The 8,465-nt window shown below is 31.4% G+C and overlaps 1 long non-coding RNA gene across 1 annotated transcript; it reads left to right on the top strand.

Moving 5' to 3' along the window:
• Positions 1–677: 677 nt before the first annotated feature.
• On the top strand, positions 678–5,332 carry LOC127856035 (uncharacterized). The gene is made up of 3 exons (XR_008037823.1): positions 678–857; positions 3,272–3,393; positions 4,548–5,332. It is a non-coding gene; the product is annotated as an uncharacterized LOC127856035 (long non-coding RNA).
• The last annotated feature ends 3,133 nt before the right edge of the window (positions 5,333–8,465 follow it).

The following is an 8,465-nucleotide window of genomic DNA, read 5'->3' on the forward strand; positions in this document are numbered from 1 at the left end:
GAGCCGACAACGACCAATTGAGGGTTTATTAAGTCTGGTATCCCTCGATACAACTTTTGCGCGCGCTTTTACTAAACGAGATTAGTAAAAGGGAAATATATGTAAATCGGTTAGTTGTCTGTGTGTTTGTTTTATTATAATCATACTCACTCTTTCGTTCTTTATTGTTTGTTTGTTTATTTAATTTGTTCATGTACTTAATAATTGTGTTTGTCTATGTAAGCACTATTTTCTATTTATATATGCATCTAGACTTATAGCCTGTTCATGTATAACCCTAACCATATCCTCGAATATATAAAGCATTTGTTCAATACATATTTGAATTGATGCAAAACGTGTTTTTCTCAATTAATATAAAAACTTATTGATCAAATCATTTAACACTAAAACATATCTTTCACTTAGAAAAATATTAAATATCACCTGAACCCTACATTGTACATTTATTTTAATAACAACTACTTTAAAACGCAAACCTTAGCCCGATATTATTCAACATAATAATGGAACATGCAACTCATCCGATTGAAACGATAACACAGTCATAAGAATGTGTCATTATTCTAACAACTCTGTTACACACTATACAATTTCTACGCAGATCGACACTAAGGTGAAAAACATAAGTGCAGTGTAACCTTTTCTTTCGCTTTCCTCAAATCGTCACTTATAAACTTCCGCCCCGCCCAAATTGTGATTAAACTTAGCTCTTCTTTAATGTTCTGAGCTTTTATGAGTACATACGTACAGCTCAGGTCAATAGCTAGGACTTGGGTTAATGCAACTAAAATTGTGATGTTTTTTATTTGAGCATTTCTCTACGAAAGACACGTAATTTGATGTCATGTTGACAGGTATAATGTGTGTAACCATGTATAAGGTTGGTTGAAATCGGGTTTAAAGACATATCTGATATTTAATTGTTTAAACGTGTTGTTTTTTTCCTTTACCAGGCAGAACTTCGAGCTGTTGCCTGTACACATGTTCTCATTAAAGCTCAAATGACTAATCATTCAAGTACAACTAGCTAAGATTAATATTAAGTATGTAACGTAGGGGATTAATTCCTTCTTGTATTGTAACTATCTTTGGCTAAGATAAATATTTAACAGCAACAGTTTTATCTTAGACAAGTCGAAAATAAATTTGAACAATAACCCAAAACTAATATTTAACCTTTAGTTGATATGCATGCCAGGGTTACTAGTTTTATCAAAGGTGCGAGCTTCAAGCGCTGTAAAATTACCGAAAGCGCAATTTAATACCACAAGCACATTTGAAAAATGTGCCTTTTTTGTTTTAGATTTAAATGTTTAAAACATGGTCAATTTTTACTGGAAACAACAATATAATTGTGCTATTATCATATGCTTGCAGTCGTTTGGCTTCTGTTTATTAAGTTATCACCTGTTCTTTAAATAGAAGTGTCAATTGTAAAAGTTGTTACTTAAATGTGATATGTGGGTATTCGCAAGCGTGAATGTGAGATGCAATTGGGCTATCGTTTTGAAGATGTGAATTTGTTCATTCAATGCATGTGGATAGTTTATTGTGTTCTAACCTGTGACAACAAGTATAACAGCACATTCAAACGTTTAGTTAGTTTATTCATTTACAACTGCAATATTCTTTTCATAAAGTTCTAAACAATCACTACTCTTTTGGGGATGCAATAGGTTACACATTTTTGTAATGTGTGTCACCGGTTAATTAAAAAAACAGGCGGTAAACTGAAACATGCAACATATTTAAATATACTGTCGATGTTGATAACATAAGCTTCCATATCATGCTCGTGGTTTAAGCAACTTATAGCATTTAATTGATATCGGTACATGTAATTGATCTTATTTAATATATTTGCATAATTTTCATGTATATTTGAATTGGTATAATTAACATGTGTAAATAATATGGGAAAGAAATAAGCAAATCAAACAGGTTCATTTATTTATTTTTGGGATCAACACATTTGCATTGTATGTCTAAAACAAGACTAAATTGTAGTTCAGAACTCAAAAGCAGTGTAATTTATTCACAGTTTGTTGAATGAGCATAATATAACAATTAATATTATACAATTCTAAACATAATGAAAGTACTTTACGCCTTAACAAGAATGATGGTATCATCATATTAGTTGAATAGTGATTTCAGTAAGTACTGTAATGCGATTTCAAATGCTGCCGATTTTGGTCAGACTTTTCGTGAAAAACTTTGACTTATTGGTATTTAGCCGAATATATGCGGTAATTTTGGCCAATATATATATATAAATATATATATATATATATATATATATATATATATATATATATATATATATATATATATATATATATATATATATATATATATATATATACCAATACATAGTGCCAGTTACGCGGTCTCTGTAGTTTTCAGACTGTACTTACGAGGTCAATATAAAAAACGGGGTCTATATACAACCCCGCAATCTAGGCTCCTTTAATTACTATGAGGGGGGTGTAGGGGAGGTAATTCAATCAAATCTCACAATAAGGTCTTAAATCGAAAACCACAATCAGGTCTGAAATTGAAATTGTATATACCTCGCAAATAAGTTCGCTATATATTTCCTTGTATAAGACGTTAAATAAATGACGTATTTATATACAATAATAATAGTAGGTACCCCTATATACCTTAATTCGTGTTTATATCGGATAAAAAAGGGTATGGAGATACATGTATTTAAAGTGGGAACCCCATAACCTATTTCTAAATCAGAGACCCCGTAACTGGCCATATGTGTGAATATATATATATATATATATATATATATATATATGGTTATTAAATGCATTTATCCCAAATCATTTGACTTTTGCTTTTCTGAGGGACTCCAAACACTTCAAAATAGTTATCCCCTGTTGTTACAGGTTAAATAAGAATTGTTAATAATTTGTCTATACTGAACCTAAGACTTAGCGCAGAATTAATCACAGAATACATGTACATGTAATGTATAAAATCTAAAAATATAAACAGTAGATAAATTGGTCCGTTAACACAACATTTATAACGACTGATTTGTCCGTTAAACAGTATAAATAACGACTGATTGGTCCGTTAACACAGTATTAATAACGACTGATTGGTCCGTTAACACAGTATTAATAACGACTGATTGGTCCGTTAACAAAGTATTAATAACGACTGATTGGTCCGTTAACACAGTATTAATAACGACTGATTGTTCCATTAACACAGTATTACAAATGTAGTAACAACTGATATGTTTCAGATGAAGCTGTCACTGTGAAGTTTGTCTGTGGTAACATGGAACAGAAATACAAGTAGACCAAGGCCCTGAAGAACAAAGCCAGGCATGAACTCATTAAGGATGAGCTGACATGGATACCCAAGGTGATACTTGTATTAACACATCATAGAATAATGCCTCAATGTTCAGATTCCTAGAATGTATTTGTCTGTTTTAGAAAAACCTTACTCAAGTCGTATATAGTCTATTGATTTGTGTTGCTTTTTTAAATTGGTGATATTTTACAAACTAGTATTAATGGTGTTTTTTCATATGTAATGATCATTTAAAGCTGGGAGATAAAAAGCTTTGCAGATGTCTGTCTGTACATAACAACCTGATCCTTTGTTATGGAACTCCTCTTGAACCCTTTAACACATAGATACGTATGTTGATGTGTTTGCAGTCCCTAAGAAAGTAACATTTAATTAAATAACTTTCTTACTAGATTTAAGTTTTAAAGGTTTCATTTCCAACCATTAGATACTCGCAGGCTGTCTAGTTTTATGCTGTTTGCATTTTGCCATTTTTAATTTGCTTCTGATTGGGAAAAGGTTAAATACAAGGAAGATTTTGCTCAAACTGTCACAGAAAGGAATTTCAGTTGCCACAATATTTTTGCAGTATCTGGTCATTCTGTTTTTCTGCTATATACTATTAATATATTGTCCCAACATCTTTTTCTGTCCTTTACTTGTGCGTGAATATCACTCCATGATGTAATTGATATGCGCAGGATAGATTGAAGACCATGGGCAGAGGATAGGCAATTATTTTCCTGAGGAATTCATTTTGATAAAACAGACTAAGGAAATAAGGAAAATATGCATCTGTTTGAGTGAAAATAAATAGTTTTCTTCATAATTTGTTTTCCAGGGACCCACGGTCAGGAGTATGGATGCCTGTTATCAACCCACTAAACCTTCAAACTTATGATTTAACCCTTTGCATGCTGGGAAAGTTTTCATCTGCTCAAATGTTGTCTGCTGAATTTCTAAAATTAGCAATTTCTTCATTTAAAAGAATACTATAAGAATAGCAAACAATTTGGATCCAGATGAGACGCCATGTTCTGTGGTGTCTCATCTAGATCCAAACTGTTTGCAAGGCCTTCAAAATTCGGTTCCAGCACTGAAAGGGTTAATACTTCTTATCTATACCTCTGACTATTCAATTTTAGACAACAAACTATGAAAGAAAAATACTATTTCAAAAATGAAATCGATCAGTCTAGAATAAAATCAATCATCTCTTGTAGAAATTCAGCTTGGATCACTACTGTCTGAGGACAGAGAATGGAGATGTGCTAGATATTCACCTTCAGCCTGAGACCAGCCCTCTACAGCTGATGGTGACCCGGGGTGGCCCCTGGTGGGCTGATGACATGGGGCTGTACTTCCACTCTAGCCCAAAACCAAAATCCAAATAATTAGGTGATACAAATAAACAACAGTTTTGGGAAGAAAATGCAGACAATAATGTGTAATTGTTAAAATATAATTTCAAAATAATTGTTAAGTTTAACTTTATTGTTAATCTTTTCTGCCTGTTTTTGCTTTTGTTTTGAATTATTGTAGTGACTATTATCAATGTGTATATTTCTGTTGCTCAGTAAGTACAATGGTATTTAAAATAAAACCCTACTGGTACAAATGTACAACTGGCCTGTATAATTCTTCACTTGGAAGGACAGTTTTTCATGTGAACTGAAGCGGTCTTTCGCCATGTCTGTTAATTTGTTCTAGAAAATGCTTACTGGAAACCCTTCTTTAAAAAATATTTTGTTTGTGAAGTGAGTTATCTTTTGCATGATGTTGTTGAATATAAAATGTATAACATTTCGCAGTATTTTTCTTATTTGTTGCATTTAAAATTATGATATATGTATCAATGAAATTTGTGAAGATTTGTTTTAATTAAATTATACCATATGCCTCATTCGTTTTCATTCTAATAGAATACAACCAGTTTTCCTTAGCTTAGTTTTGTGTAATAAATGCAAATGTAGAATGATAATGTATATGTAAATGCTAATATAGTGGACTGACGAGCTGCTTTAAATACCTGAAATGTGATTTTAACTGATGAATGTTGTTCAGGAGATAAAAACATTAAAATATAAAAACTTAAAAATCCAAACATTAGATGGACTGATAAAATTCTTTTGTATGAGAAACATTTATGTTGTGTTTTTTTTGCTCAGTTATTTTGACATATTATGTGTAATGTAAATTGTTGAATTATGAATGTAATTATGCAACTTATGTTGTACCTAAACTTCTGTGAGCTTGCTTACTTATATATATTTTATTATTATGTTTAAATTGTTATGCAAAACAAATAAAACGATGTTTGATGTTTATTATATTTGCTTCACCATTTATGACAGTTAAATTTCGAGATCCATGTGCAATTGGATTATTATAATGTTTAAAATGATAAAACTGATTGTAATCCTAAAATATTTTAAAAACAGACAAATTTTAATAATTTGATTGAATTTTTTTAACGCAAGGACAACTTTATATATTTCATGTATTAGATGTTATAAACCGTATTTTTTTGTCTTGCATTAAAGTGCTTTTACAACACAAAGTGCCATTATTTCATGTACATGTATTTCTATGGTATGTTTATGCATCTGTCATGTAAGAGATTGCATTCTTGTGCATATGTAATGTATTAATATCATATAATTTTTTTACATTTTGTGACTTGAATATTTGTTAAATATTTATATAAAAATAGTATTGTATATTATAATCTCATTTCAAGCCTGAAACAGCCAATAAAGTTGGACTGGCATTTGGCTAATCATCTGGCTTTTTGTCCAGTCAAAGTTCATCAAACCAGAGTTTGCTTTGGTCAGGAATGGATTTATATTTTGCAGTTGTCAGTTACAAGTAGACGCATGTGCACAAAATGTGTGCACATTATACTGGTTAACAGCCTTGACTGACCTTGCATAGGAAAAGTGTGAGTAGGTAATGATTGCAACGATATGATAGAAATAATGTGAGATCAGCAAACATCGATTCAAATCCTACAAAAAAATCTTTATTTAATGATTTATATAATTAAGCTATTGATAAATGCATTATTTTCAAGAAAGAAACTAATGGATTAGTTTTAACGTTGTTTATTACATCTAATGCATATTTTATTTCTTTGGTTCAAAAATATTTATTATAGAGCGTGTTTTACAACATAAGTTACCAGCATCTGAAGTTTATAGGATTGGAACGTTAGCTAGGCTAGTAGAGTTCCTTTCCTCATTCTTATTTCTTTAACAAAAATGACGAAGTATTTTGGTTGATTTTTATTATGTACATGGTTAACTATTTCATTATGACATTGTGAATGCACATCAATTAATCTATTAACATGTTTCACAGTGAATAGATATCTGTTTATGTCATTAAATTTTTATTAAATGCTTCTCAAATCATGATTTAATGTATGCAGAATGGAATGTACATCCTGTTTATATGGTATTTTAATTTACAACATAACCTAAATTGTTATCCAGTTCATCGCCAGGATTACACCCATTAAGTGAACCACTTAATGATTGTGAACATGGACTTAAAGGGATCTTTTCACGCTTTGGTAAATTGACAAAATTGAACAAAGTTGTTTCAGATTCGCAAATTTTCTTTTTAGTAATGATATTTGTGAGGAAACAGTAATACTGAACATTTACCATGGTCTAATATAGCCATTATATGCATCTTTTGACGATTTTAAAACCTAAAAATTATAAAGCGTTGCAACGCGAAACGATTGAATAATTTGGAGAGTTCTGTTTTTGTCGTTAAATTTTGTGAAACTACGAAGATTGCTTATATAAGGTATAAAATACGTCCAGTATGTGTACTTGGCGGAATTGCTAAGTAGGCTTAGGCGTTTTTACTTCAGGAGTCTGGCAGGACTCCAGGGGTCACTGGTTCGAAACCTGGACCGGGCAATGTTCTTTTCCTTTTTTAAATTTTATTCTTGATTTTTTACTGGAGCTGTTACGATCCAATGTTTACATTTATCGATATAAAGCATTTAATGAATAAGTTAAAAAATGCCAAAATCTGTGAAAAGGCCCCTTTAATATTCATTACATTTCTAGATTTTGATTTTTTTGCATTAAATAGTGCTTTCTCAGAAGCTATTCTACACATTTCCATATTTAGATATCTACTAGACACATGTTTTAGCGATATTTTCTAGAACAATCAAAATGTTGTTTATATATTATACGAAAATAAAAACATATATGGGCCTGTAATGTTTTTAAAACTACTTGAATGTTTAGTCTGTCATCACAGTTAACAACAAAAACTACGTAGTTGTTCATTTAGAACAGTTTTTTATTAACCTAATCATCATTTTTAGTCTGTATATGAGTCGCGTTCTGAGAAAACTGGGCATAATGCATGAAATCCGCACAGGCTAATCAGGGACCACACTTTCTGCCTAAATTGGATTTTGGTTAAGAAGAGACTACATTTAAAAGAAAAATGTCATAAAAGCGGAAAGTGTCGTCCCTGACTAGCCTGTGTGGATTGCACAGGCTAATCTGGGACGACACTTTACGCACAACAAGCAGTATTCCCAGTTTTTCTCAAAACGCGACTCATATATTGAAACTTGGAAATTAGATTTATGGGATCTAAGTCTATTCTGTAATCTAATGCAAAAGAATGAGTTGGCCAATATAGGCCATGGTTAATATAAAATCTTTTTATCCAAGAAGTGGCTCACTTCTCTGTGCTTGCTCTTCCCTTTCTTAATCAATAATATTTACCATATGTTCTTACTATTACTTAAATCTATAAAAAAAATAACCAAATTGTTTAGTAGCATAATCTTAGCAGGTATTTTGTATTGTTGTAAAGCAAAGAACACCATAGATACTTAGCTCGGCGTTTTCGGAGAAAACCCGAGGAATTGTCATAGCCAGCTCGTCGTTTCGTCTGACGTCCGCGTCGTGCTAAAACCTTAACATTTTGTTAAGGTTTTGAACGGTGCCTCTAAAATCAAATTGCTTCCACATACAACTTTGAAACTTCATATGTTGATGCACCTTGATGAGTTCTACAAGCCACACCCATTTTTTGTGTCACTAGGTCAAGGTCACTGTGACCTTTAAAATAAAATTCTGACAAGCTTTCATTTATTCAAA

Source organism: Dreissena polymorpha, chromosome 13 (assembly GCF_020536995.1).
Source record: "Dreissena polymorpha isolate Duluth1 chromosome 13, UMN_Dpol_1.0, whole genome shotgun sequence".
Lineage (NCBI taxonomy): Eukaryota > Metazoa > Mollusca > Bivalvia > Myida > Dreissenidae > Dreissena > Dreissena polymorpha.